Source organism: Schistocerca cancellata, chromosome 8, assembly GCF_023864275.1.
Source record: "Schistocerca cancellata isolate TAMUIC-IGC-003103 chromosome 8, iqSchCanc2.1, whole genome shotgun sequence".
Classification (NCBI taxonomy): Eukaryota; Metazoa; Arthropoda; class Insecta; order Orthoptera; family Acrididae; genus Schistocerca; species Schistocerca cancellata.
Genome location: NC_064633.1, coordinates 583103903 through 583117426, shown reverse-complemented (window position 1 = coordinate 583117426; position 13524 = coordinate 583103903). Strand labels below are relative to the sequence as shown.

General features: G+C 46.9%; 1 protein-coding gene and 1 pseudogene across 1 annotated transcript in view; one reads left to right on the top strand and one right to left on the bottom strand.

Moving 5' to 3' along the window:
• Nucleotides 1–13524, bottom strand: part of LOC126095121 (synaptic vesicle glycoprotein 2B) — a 582081-nt gene that overhangs the window by 549398 nt on the left and 19159 nt on the right. The gene's annotated exons all lie outside the window — the stretch shown is intronic.
• On the top strand, nt 6820–6937 carry LOC126095797 (5S ribosomal RNA; annotated as a pseudogene).

Here is a 13524-nt window from a genome sequence, read left to right as displayed (position 1 = left end):
TAACCAATTGATGTTAGAATACTATTGTGATATAGGTTTATGAGATGAGGGGGAAGATTGTTGTATGATGTTGACTACGTTTGGTGTTACATCAATGTTTGTGCCTGCTCCTCCCCCCGCAGCGTAGGTAGGAGGGTTGCCGGGCTTGTTTGCCACCACTAGTTGCGAGGCCATGATAAAATCTTCAACCTTTTCCCCGTTTGTGTCCCTTGTACCGCTGTACCATAGGGGGGATTTAGCATTGATGTCACCTGTAATGATCATTTTCCGTCCCTGCAATGCCGTGGTTACTGTGGTCAGGTGATCTAAATGTTTTTCAATATTGTCACCGTATTGAAAATACAGGGCTATTACAAATGATTGAAGCGATTTCATAAATTCACTGTAGCTCCATTCATTGACATATGGTCACGACACACTACAGATACGTAGAAAAACTCATAAAGTTTTGTTCGGCTGAAGCCGCACTTCAGGTTTCTGCCATCAGAGCGCTCGAGAGCGCAGTGAGACAAAATGGCGACTGGAGCCGAGAAAGCGTATGTCGTGCTTGAAATGCACTCACATCAGTCAGTCATAACAGTGCAACGACACTTCAGGACGAAGTTCAACAAAGATCCACCAACTGATAACTCCATTCGGCGATAGTATGCGCAGTTTAAAGCTTCTGGATGCCTCTGTAAGGGGAAATCAACGGGTCGGCCTGCAGTGAGCGAAGAAACGGTTGAACGCGTGCGGGCAAGTTTCACGCGTAGCCCGCGGAAAATTGGCTCATGCCAGAACTGGAGACCGACAGCACCGACTTCATCTTTCAACAGGATGGTGCTCCACCGCACTTCCATCATGATGTTCGGCATTTCTTAAACAGGAGATTGGAAAACCGATGGATCGGTCATGGTGGATATCATGATCAGCAATTCATGTCATGGCCTCCACGCTCTCCCGACTCAACCCCATGCGATTTCTTTCTGTGGGGTTATGTGAAAGATTCAGTGTTTAAACCTCATCTACCAAGAAACGTGCCAGAACTGCGAGATCGCATCAACGATGCTTTCGAACTCATTGATGGGGACATGCTGCGCCGGGTGTGTGAGGAACTTGATTATCGGCTTGATGTCTGCCGAATCACTAAAGGGGCACATATCGAACATTTGTGAATGCCTAAAAAAACTTTTTGAGTTTTTGTATGTGTGTGCAAAGCATTGTGAAAATATCTCAAATAATAAAGTTATTGTAGAGCTGTGAAATCGCTTCAATCATTTGTAATAACCCTGTACATGTTCATTAGTGTTATTACTCCGACGGGAGATTGCAACTCCACGACATTGCAATGACTAGTCGTGTATTGTGAGAGTGTCGTTATTATTGCTGCTTTCGGGTCTTCCCCTCAGCTGATGATTACAACCGTATTGTCAACGAAACATAAATTTCTACCTATCCCCGTTTCCTAACTTTGTGACCCTACAGCGAAAAAAATCGGCTTCCTCGAGATAAGCGCGGTGACTCGCATTCCGTGTTTTGTGGCCTCCAGCCGGATTTTCTCGGGTAAATTTCGCGACGCACGCGGTCAGACTGGAGCTGTTTGTCGGCGTGTCAGGTAATGGCGGGGGCGGCGCAGCAGATTTAGAGCGGTGTTTGCGCGCCGCGTGAGTTAAGGCGCTGTGACCGGCGCCGGGTCAGGGTTCGCCGCCGTCGCCCCTGCCCCGTATATCAATGGCGGCGGCGTGGCGACGGCGAGCGGTTGCGCAGCAGGTGACGACACAAGGATAACCGCGTCGTCAGTCCCTCATATGGACCGAGAAACCGCAGTACTGCTTAGAACGTCTTCATATATGAGTGACAGACAAGGTGTTTCACAATTCATGTTTGACACTTCTAGCGGTTGTGCAGGGGTATTACTAGATCAAGTTTTACGTAGGAACCCATGTCCGGAAACGTCATCCAACGACGCTACTGACTGACAAAATTTTAGGCATTGTTGCCTGTAAAAGTATGCATATGCAAGGTGATTCCGTGATGACGTTACAGACTGTCAGGGGTGATGGAGACGGATAAATGTATCAATTTGAGTTAAGGGGCCCTGGTTTGGAAACATCATTCTGATCTCTGTTGGTCCATCATGGCCAGGGTACATCGGCTGGTAAGTAATTTTCAGTGTCAATTAAGTTCACCAATAGCCGTATACTTTAAGATATTTTATTTTATTCTGAAAGCAACCAGTTTCGGCATCTCATTTTGCCATCTTCAGGCAGCATACGCAATTGCTGTCACGTCTTCGTATGCAGCAATTGTATAACGACTGGAATTCACGATACCCAGTAATTTATGGCGCTATACGATAAGTTAGTTTATTTGGATAGAAGCGTATGGGGCCTGAATATGGCAAAGTGAAATGCCGAAACTGGTTGCTGTCAGAATAAAAGCAGCTCGCCGTGTCGCGGTAGCGTTCTCGCTTCCCGAGCACGGGGTCCCGGGTTCGATTCCCGGCGAGGTCAGGGATTTTCACATCCCTCGAGATGACTGGGTGTTGTTGTTTCGTCTTCATCATCATTCATCCCCGTTACGGTTGGAGGAAGGCAATGGCAAACCACCACCGCTAGGGCCTTGCCTGGTACAGCGGTACGGGTCTCCCGCATCGTCCCCTACGCTCTGTCAAAGAGTATGTGGTGTCACCGCCAGACACCACACTTGCTTGGTGGTGGCCTTTAAATCGGCCGCGGTCCGCTAGTATACGACGGACCCGCGTGTCGCCACTGTCAGTGATTGCAGACCGAGCGCCGCCAGACGGCAGGTCTAGAGAGACTTCCTAGCACTCGCCCAGTTGTACAGCCGACTTTGCTAGAGATGGTTCACTAACAAATTACGCTCTCATTTGCCGAGGCGATAGTTAGCATAGCCTTCAGCTACGTCATTTGCTACGACCTAGCAAGGCGCCATTATCATTTGCTATTTATCTTGTGATGCATGTACCGTCAGACCGATGTTCACCAATTATGGATTAAAGTTCAGTATTCCAGAAGCTACGTACTTATATTTACTACTATAAATTCCCTTAACTGTTCCAGACCTCACGCCAGCCTGCGTGAGCTTAACGCGTGCCTTTCGGCTACCAATCATAGTGGCTTGGCTGTCTTGCCAAGTCACAACAGAGTATGGGACTTCATCATCATCATCATCATCTTAAAGTACACGGCTGTTGGTGAACTTTATTGACATTAAAAAATAAAGAAAAAAACATCATTATGATTCCCCTGACCGTGCAATACATGTACCGGTACTACTGTTGATAAGAATTTTGGATATACAACTTTCAGGGGTGGAAGAATGGACAAAAACAAGAAAAATAGGCTAGTAAACACGGGCTCTAAAATGCATACCTTAAGAGGTATGAGCACTTGTTTAACAGAGGAGATCCGTTTCTCGGTGGGGAAGATGAACAAGTGCCCATACGTTTAAGGTACGGATTTTGGAGCACATGTTTACTCGATAATGTAAGTTAATGTTGATGAATAGGGGAAAAAACGCTTAATATTAGGATACAGCATTACTAGTGTCCTGTTTGACAGAGTCCCGTCGTTTAAACGTTCAGATGTGTGTGAATTCCTAAGGAACCGAACTGCTGAGGTCATCGGTCCCTAGACTTACACACTACTTATACTAACTTATGCTAAGAACAACACACACACACCTATGCCCGAGGGAGGACTCGAACCTCCGACGTGAGGGGCCACGCAATCCGTGACATGGCGCCTCAAACCGAGCGGCCACTCCGCGCTGCGCCGTCGTTTAAATATCTGGGCGTAACGTTGCAAAGCGATATGAAACGGAACGAGCGTGTGAAGACTGTGGTAGGTGAGACGAGTGGTCGGCTTCGGTTTATTGGGAGAACTATGACAAAGTGTCCTTCATCCGCAAAGGAGACCGCGTGTAGGAGTGTAGTGCGACCTACTTTTGAGTGCTGCTTGAGAGTTTTGCATCCGCACCAAGTCGGATTAAAGGGAAACACTGAAACAATTCCGAGGCGGCCGGCCGGAGTGGCCGAGTGGTTCTAGGCGCTATAGTCTGGAACCGCGCGACCGCTACGGTCGCAGGTTCGAATTCTGCCTCGGGCATGGATGTGTGTGTTGTCCTTAGGTCAGTTAGCTTTAAGTAGTTATGAGTTCTTGGGGACTGATGACCTCAGAAGTTAAGTGCCATAGTGCTCAGAGCCATTTGAACCTATTCCGAGGCGGGCTGCTAGATTTGTTACCAGTAGGTTCTAACAACACGTGTTACAGAGATGCTTCAGCAATGAGAATCCCTGGAGATAAGGCGATGTTCTTTTCGAGTAACACCACTGAGAAACTTTAGAGAAGCGGAATTCGAAGCTGACTGAAGAACGATTCTACTGTCGTCAACATACAATGCGCGTAAGGACAACGGAGATAAGATACGAGAAATTAGGGCTTATATGGAGGCATAAAGACACTCGTTTTTCGCTCGCTCTGTTTGCGAGTGGAACAGGAAAGGAAATTACACGTAGTGGTGCAGAGTACCCACGGCCACGCACCGTACGGTGACTTGCAGGGTATGTACACTCCTGGAAATTGAAATAAGAACACCGTGAATTCATTGTCCCAGGAAGGGGAAACTTTATTGACACATTCCTGGGGTCAGATACATCACATGATCACACTGACAGAACCACAGGCACATAGACACAGGCAACAGAGCATGCACAATGTCGGCACTAGTACAGTGTATATCCACCTTTCGCAGCAATGCAGGCTGCTATTCTCCCATGGAGGCGATCGTAGAGATGCTGGATGTAGTCCTGTGGAACGGCTTGCCATGCCATTTCCACCTGGCGCCTCAGTTGCACCAGAGTTCGTGCCGGACGTGCAGACCGCGTGAGACGACGCTTCATCCAGTCCCAAACATGCTCAATGGGGGACAGATCCGGAGATCTTGCTGGCCAGGGTAGTTGACTTACACCTTCTAGAGCACGTTGGGTGGCACGGGATACATGCCGACGTGCATTGTCCTGTTGGAACAGCAAGTTCCCTTGCCGGTCTAGGAATGGTAGAACGATGGGTTCGATGACGGTTTGGATGTACCGTGCACTATTCAGTGTCCCCTCGACGATCACCAGTGGTGTACGGCCAGTGTAGGAGATCGCTCCCCACACCATGATGCCGGGTGTTGGCCCTGTGTGCCTCGGTCGTATGCAGTCCTGATTGTGGCGCTCACCTGCACGGCCCCAAACACGCATACGACCATCATTGGCACCGAGGCAGAAGCGACTCTCATCGCTGAAGACGACACGTCTCCATTCGTCCCTCCATTCACGCCTGTCGCGACACCACTGGAGGCGGGCTGCACGATGTTGGTGCGTGAGCGGAAGACGGCCTAACGGTGTGCGGGACCGTAGCCCAGCTTCATGGAGACGGTTGCGAATGGTCCTCGCCGATACCCCAGGAGCAACAGTGTCCCTAATTTGCTGGGAAGTGGCGGTGCGGTCCCCTACGGCACTGCGTAGGATCCTACGGTCTTGGCGTGCATCCGTGCGTCGCTGCGGTCCGGTCCCAGGTCGACGGGCACGTGCACCTTCCGCCGACCACTGGCGACAACATCGATGTACTGTGGAGACCTCACGCCCCACGTGTTGAGCAATTCGGCGGTACGTCCACCCGGGCTCCCGCATGCCCACTATACGCCCTCGCTCAAAGTCCGTCAACTGCACATACGGTTCACGTCCACGCTGTCGCGGCATGCTATCAGTGTTAAAGACTGCGATGGAGCTCCGTATGCCACGGCAAACTGGCTGACACTGACGGCGGCGGTGCACAAATGCTGCGCAGCTAGCGCCATTCGACGGCCAACACCGCGGTTCCTGGTGTGTCCGCTGTGCCGTGCGTGTGATCATTGCTTGTACAGCCCTCTCGCAGTGTCCGGAGCAAGTATGGTGGGTCTGACGCACCGGTGTCAATGTGTTCTTTTTTCCATTTCCAGGAGTGTAGATGTACTCATTTTTTTCTTTTTTTGATCCATACTGCGGCTCCTGAAGATAAGGAAGGCAGAGAGCTGCAGTAGAAGAGATGTTTCACGGTATCGAAGTGCTCACAGCTCTTAAGGTAAGCGTTTTAGAGCCCATGTTTACTGAGACTTTTTCACTTCTAGTACAGCGAGAACAGCGAGAAACTTAACCTCAGGATAGATGGGCACGAAGTCAATGAAGTTAAGGAATTCTGCTACCTAGGCAGTAAAATAACCAATGACGGACGGAGCAAGGAGGACATCAAAAGCAGACACGCTATGGCAAAAAAGGCATTTCTGGCCAGGAGAAGTCTACTAATATCAAATACTGGCCTTAATTTGAGGAAGAAATTTCTGAGGATGTACGTCTGGAGCACAGCATTGTATGGTAGTGAAACATGGACTGTGGGAAAACCGGAACAGAAGAGAACCGAAGCATTTGAGATGTGGTGCTGTAGACGAATGTTGAAAATTAGGTGGACTGATAAGGTAAAGAATGAGGAGGTTCTACGCAGAATCGGAGAGGAAAGGAGTATGTGGAAAACACTGATAAGGAGAAGGGACAGGATGATAGGACATCTGCTAAGACACGAGGGAATGACTTCCATGGTACTAGAGGGAGCTGTAGAGGGCAAAAACTGTAGAGGAAGACAGAGATTGGAATACGTCAAGCAAATAATTGAGGACGTAGGTTGCAAGTGCTACTCTGAGATGAAGACGTTAGCACAGGAAAGGAATTCGTGGCGAGCCGCATCAAACCAGTCAGTAGACTGATGACCAAAAAAAAAAAAAGTATCGTGTAGTTTCGCCAACGGCCTTGCCGCAGTGGTAACACCGGTTCCCGTCAGATCACCGAAGTTAAGCGCTGTCGGGCTGGGCTAGCACTTGGATGGGTGACCATCCGGTCTGCCGAGCGCTGTTGGCAAGCGGGGTGCACTCAGCCCTTGTGAGGCAAACTGAGGAGCTACTTGTTCGAAAGTAGCGGCTCCGGTCTCATAAACTGACATACGACCGGGAAAGCGGTGTGCTGACCACGTGCCCTCTCCATATCCGCATCCAGTGACGCCTATGGGCTGAGGGTGACACGGCGGCCGGTCGGGACCGTTGGGCCTTCATGTCCTGTTCTGAAGGAGTTTCGTTTCGTGTAGTTTCAGCTGTATGCGTTTACGCCATTAATTACGATACGTTCTGTAGAACTGTATGGTGGTTACAGTCGGAGATGATGGCCACGCATTGTCTTCAATGCGCGGCTGCAGATGGGTGCAGACAGCAGTAGTTACTGTATGCGGAGATGAGGAGGCGCCCACAGTACTGGCTGGGCACGGAGGGAGTGTCACGCCAGTTGTCAGAGTGAGGTCTACTACAGTAATAAGAAAAAAAAAATACTGTGAGAGGGGAAATCTGTAGCAGACTAGCAACGGGGATAGGAAAGCAGTTACATGCAAAACGGTGCCTGCCTCGTGAACGTCGGGAGCTATTACAGAGAGACACGCCGAGTGCACGGCTGACTGACTAAAATATACGCAGCTGCCCATTAAAACTGCAACAGCATGAACGTGTCAGGCACAAAACCTCAGACTGGCATGGCTGTGTAACAGGCTCAGATATGCGAACCCCACAGAATAGGTAACAGTAATCCAATCTACAAATTGACCAAGCAGTAAAGGAAACAAAAGAAAAATTCGGAGTAGGAATTAAAATCCATGGAGAAAAAATAAAAACTGTGAGGTTCACCGATGACATTGTAATTCTATCAGAGACAGCAAAGGACTTGGAAGAGCAGTTGAATGGAATGGATAGTGTCTTGAAAGGAGGATATAAGATGAACATCAACAAAAGCAAAACGAGCATAATGGACTGCAGTCGAATTAATACGGGTGATGCTGCGGGAATTAGATTAGGAAATGAGACGCTTAAATTAGTAAATGAGTTTTGCTATTGAGGAGCAAAATAGCTGATGTTGGTCGAAGTAGAGAGGATATAAAATGTAAACTGGCAATGGCAAGGAAAGCATTTCTGAAGAAGAGAAATTTGTTAACATCGAGAATAGATTTAAGTGTCAGGAAGTCGTTTCTGAAAGTATTTGTATGGAGTGTAGCAATGTATGGAAGTGAAACATGGACGATAAATATTTTGGACAAGAAGAGAATAGAAGCTTTCGAAATGTGGTGCTACAGAAGAATGCTGAAGATTAGATGGGTAGATCATATAACTAATGAGGAGGTATTGAATAGAATAGGGGAGAAGAGGAGTTTGTGGCACAACTTGACAAGAAGAAGGGACCGGTTGGTAGGACATGTTCTGAGGCATCAAGGGATCACAAATTTAGCGTTGAAGGGCAGCGTGGAGGGTAAAAATCGTAGAGGGAGACCAAGAGATGAATACACTAAACAGATTCAGAAGGATGTAGGTTGCAGTAGGTACTGGGAGATGAAGAAGCTTGAACAGGATAGAGCAGCATGGAGAGCTGCATCAAACCAGTCTCAGGACTGAAGACCACAACAACAACAACCTACTATAAGGACATGGTCCTCGCCATCAAAATCTCTGTACAAGGCCCCTAGGTTTTCGTAATCATACATTCCGCAAGTAATGAAAGATTACGCAGCCGTTTTCTCATTCAGAAATCGCATATGGCGGCCGACTACACCGACGTCGATTAACCACAGTTAAGTCGACGTTTAACCCTGGTCAACACAAAATTTGATTGCAGCAGCCTCGGTTAAAGTTAAACGAGGGAACTAATCGGACCGATTTCTGAGGCTCGCTTATCTTGGATTGTCCGCAGTTAAAATGAGGTAAACACGTACCGTGTTAAGACAGCGGAACATTTTGATGTTTTAGAGGGCACAGAAAATGAAAAAGTGTCATATCTTGACCACGTAAATTGTCGCCATAGCCGTACTGGTGTACTTGCGGAAAGGGGAAATCCTTCCGAACTTTGTAGAAACTGGAAATTTGAAGAGAGATTTCGTCTGTCAAAAGATAGTGTGGTGGTTATTATGTCAAATCAACGAGGGGGAATTTCCTACTTATCGGAATAGCCCTGTCTCGCCCAAGATTAGACTTCTAATGACATTGAGGGCATATGCAACTAGTGCATTTAATATAGTTATTGCTGACAGTGGTAATGTACATAGTACTCATACAATAATGCAAGGAATTATTTGTGATGTATCGGGTATCGTAGCAACAGTGTCTCCACTATGCATGCAAATGAAGTTCCTTCTTGAGCAAAATTACATTCAATGATGGGTGGTACCAGCGTTATGGATGGATTCCCTGGCGTTATCGGAACAATGGATTGTACTCACAAAAGATTCACTCTCCTTGGGAATGCAGTGGGTAACTTCTCCCCATTATAAAATTAAACTTTTCGTTTAACTGCCGAACCATCAGCGACTACAATGTAATAATATGGGATTTTGCTGCTTTTTGGCCTGGAGTGGAATTAAACTGTGTTGTTACATTTTACCATGCTTCCAGTTTCTCCCTTTGCATTTTAAAAATTTCGCATTACAGTCGACCAGCTCTAAAGTCATGTTGTTGTTGTGGTCTTCAGTCCTGAGACTGGTTTAATGCAGGTCTCCATGCTACTCTATCCTGTCCAAGCTTCTTCATCTCCCAGTACCTACTGCAACCTACATCCTTCTGAATCTGTTTAGTGTATTCATCTCTTGGCCTCCCTCCACGCTGCCCTCCAATGCTACATTTGTGATCCCTTGATGCCTCAGAACATGTCCTACCAACCGGTCCCTTCTTCTTGTCAAGTTGTGCCACAAACTCCTCTTCTCCCCTATTCTATTCAATACCTCCTCATTAGTTATGTGATCTATCCATCTAATCTTCAGCATTCTTCTGTAACACCACATTTCGAAAGCTTCTATTCTCTTCCTGTCCAAACTATTTATCGTCCATGATTCACTTCCATATATGGCTACACTCCATACAAATACTTTCAAAAACGACTTCCTGACACTTAAATCTATTCTCAATGTTAACAAATTTATCTTCTTCAGAAACGCTTTCCTTGCCATTGCCAGTCTACATTTTATATCCTCTCTACTTCGACCAACATCAGCTATTTTGCTCCCCAAATAGCAGAACTCATTTGCTACTTTAAGCGTCTCATTTCCTAATCTAATTCCCGCAGCATCGCCCGATTTAATTCGACTGCAGTCCATTATGCTCCTTTTGCTTTTGTTGATGTTCATCTTATATCCTCCTTTCAAGACACTGTCCATTCCGTTCCATTCCGTTCAGCTGGTCTTCTAGGTCCTTTGCTGTCTCTGACAGAATTACAATGTCATCGGTGGACCTCAAAGTTTTTATTTTTTTCTCCATGGATTTTAATTCCTACTCCGAATTTTTCTTTTGTTTCCTTTACTGCTTGCTCAATATACAGATTGAATAACACCGGGGATAGGCTACAACCCTGTCTCACTCCCTTCCCAAACACTGCTTCCCTTTCATGTCCCTCGACTCTTATAACTGCCGTCTGGTTTCTGTACAAATTGTAAAGAGCCTTTCGCTCCCTGTATCTAAAAGCATATCAATTTCAAACTTTTAGTAATTCGGCGCCCTTTTCTCGCCCTCCGTAGCGCATTAACAACACCCACGTTACAACAACAAATTGAAAATCACTCCCAAGTACCGAGGAGCTTCGTGCATTATCTTGTGTAATGCGCGCTTTCCTTTGTGACACTGAGTAAGCCACGGTCAAATTCCCGGTTAGCTGAGCGCATCTTGCTAGCCGGCGTTTAACGTTGGTACAGAGCAGCGACAATTGCGACTAAGCTTTAACTGCGATCACGGGGTCGTCGGTTATCTCGCTTTTTATTCGACGTCGTTCTGGTCAGCCCTTCGTGCTGTCTGTTTGCGAGAGACCTCGTGGGAAGGAGCGACGCCTGTCAACGCGAATCTGCGCCGTGGCCCGCCCTGGGGTCCGCAGTTCACTGCCCGCGCTGTGTGGAAGCGGTGGGCCCAGGAGAGCCGTGAACAACGCTATTTAGGAACTCGACGATTCCACTCGATTAGCGCCCGAGAGGACACGCACATCGTTAGCTCGGCCGTGCAGCATCTTAAAGCCACATCACGTGCCTTGGGTCAGCACGTGAGCTTGCTTGCAGCGGGACGAGTACACACACAGACAAAGCGTCGACTTGTGGAGCACCACGGACAGTGCAACTACTGCTGCAGCTTCCCTTGCCGTGGTGCTGAAAGTGCTGCGGACAGACCCACAACACTGGACAAGACAGGCACCGCGTCGTCTTTTCAGCATCACCAGAGATGTTTGCGTGTGTTGAGGCCCTAAGGCGGACCAACCTCGACAGATTAAATTCGTCGTCGTCATATGCACCGGACTCTTGGCGTAATGGTATCGGCTGCTATGAGGTATACAACTTAATGACAACTGGTGCGCGTAGTCAGTAATTCGGACATTAGCTGTTACATTTCTGACGCGCTGACGCAGGAAGCTGTGCCCTGTATTCGAGGCCTCTGTGACGTTATCTTCCAGCAAGATAATGTAAGACCCTGTGCTGTCCTACAAAGGATACTCGACTCTTGCTTCGGTCAGCACTTACTCCAGATTCTCACTCACTGAAGACGTCCGGTCACGGTTTGCCGACAGACTGGCATACCGCTACTCGAAAGTTGCCACAGCGTCGACGTACCCGCATCTGTCATCCGAGCTCAGTTCAACTCGATCCCCAGCCGGGTTAGAGCCTTTGTTGCTTCCAGGTGTGACAGCTCAGTCTGCTAAATCTCGCACCCTGTATACTCCACAACCACCTCCACATTTTCCCTGCTACACTGGCGTCCAAAATTAAAGCAACAAACGGAAATTTTGGAAGGTTGCGTTTATTTTGCCACAAAACAGTGTGAACAGGTGTTAAAAAAGTAGAAAAAATGTAAAGAATACAGAACGTAAAGAACTGCAGGAGAAGTGTTCATCGTTTTTTCCAACTTAACGGATTTGTAAACACGTTCAACAACTGGTTAATGTGCTCAGCATGGGATGTGACCATCTCTGCCAGCAATACAGGCCTGACAACAGGGGGGCATGCTATGAATGACGTCGTCAGTTTCGTGTTGAAGCAATAACGCCCGTTCTTCCTGCAGGTCTGCCCACAAACCTTAGTGAGAGGTTGGTGGAAACAGACGTGGTGCAACCCGTCTCCATAGTGCATCCCAGTCATGCTCTATGGGATTCAAATCGAGAGAGCGAGCAGGCCACGCCATGTATGCAATATCTTCCGTTTACAAGAAAACATCAACCACTCGTGCTCTATGAGATCGAGAATAATCGTTCAGCAACACGAAGTCTGGGCCCACAGCACCTCGCAACAACAGCAGATGAGATCCTAAGATCTCGTAACGATACTTGACAAGAGTTAAACCTTGCCGATTCACTCGTACAATTTCATGAAGTGGACGTAACACCATAGCTCTAATGCTCTACTGATTTATTTTGGCTTTTTGTTTTATTTAATCTTACATCGTTGAGTTTCTGTAAATGTTGTTGGATTGAATCGATACCATGAGAGTGGTTATTCTTTTCTGTATAAAAAAACTTTGATGTCATGGTTTTATTCTATGCAATGTAGTCTACCTATCATTTAAATTCTTTGTCTCATTTAGAGGGAACAAAACTTAATGTATACAATTGTAATTTCGTTTAAATAATTTTTTTGTAGAAATACCAATACGTGCAAATGTTCTGTTGCTTTACATCAGGAAAGAAATGGAACCCAGCGTAGTTGCAATAAGGTATGTAAACGAACGACTGATGTGGATAGATTTGACAGTGTCTAGCAAGAAAATTAGGATTGTGTCAGTATATTCGCATTGTGAAGGGACAGATCAAGATAAGATGGGTAGTTTTTATGAGGCACTCAGTGATGTAGTTGTTAGAGTAAAGGACAAGGACAGTGTTCTGCTCATGGGTGATTTTAACGCCAGGATTGGAAATCGAACAGAAGGGTATGAAAAGGTTATGGGTAAATTTGGAGAGGATATGGAGGCCAACAGGAACGGGAAACAACTCTTGGATTTCTGTGCCAGTATGGGCTTAGTAGTCACAAACTCCTTTTTTAAACATAAGAACATTCACCGGTATACTTGGGAAGGCAGGCGAACCAGATCTGTCATTGACTATATAATAACAGATCAGGAATTCAGGAAGGCTGTGAGGGACACACGTGTATTCAGGGGATTCTTTGATGACACTGATCATTATTTAATCTGCAGCGAAATTGGGATTGTGAGGCCGAAAGTGCAGGAGGTCAGGTCCACATGTAGGAGGATAAGAGTGGAGAAACTTCAGGATAAGGAAATCAGGCACAAGTACATAACAGCGATCTTAGAAAGGTACTAGTTAGTTGAATGTAGTCAATTACAGTCATTGGAAAAGGAATGGACAAGGTACAGGGACACAGTACTAGAAGTGGCTAAAGAATGTCTTGGAACAGTAGTGTGTAAAAGTAGGATGAAGCAAACAGCTTGGTGGAA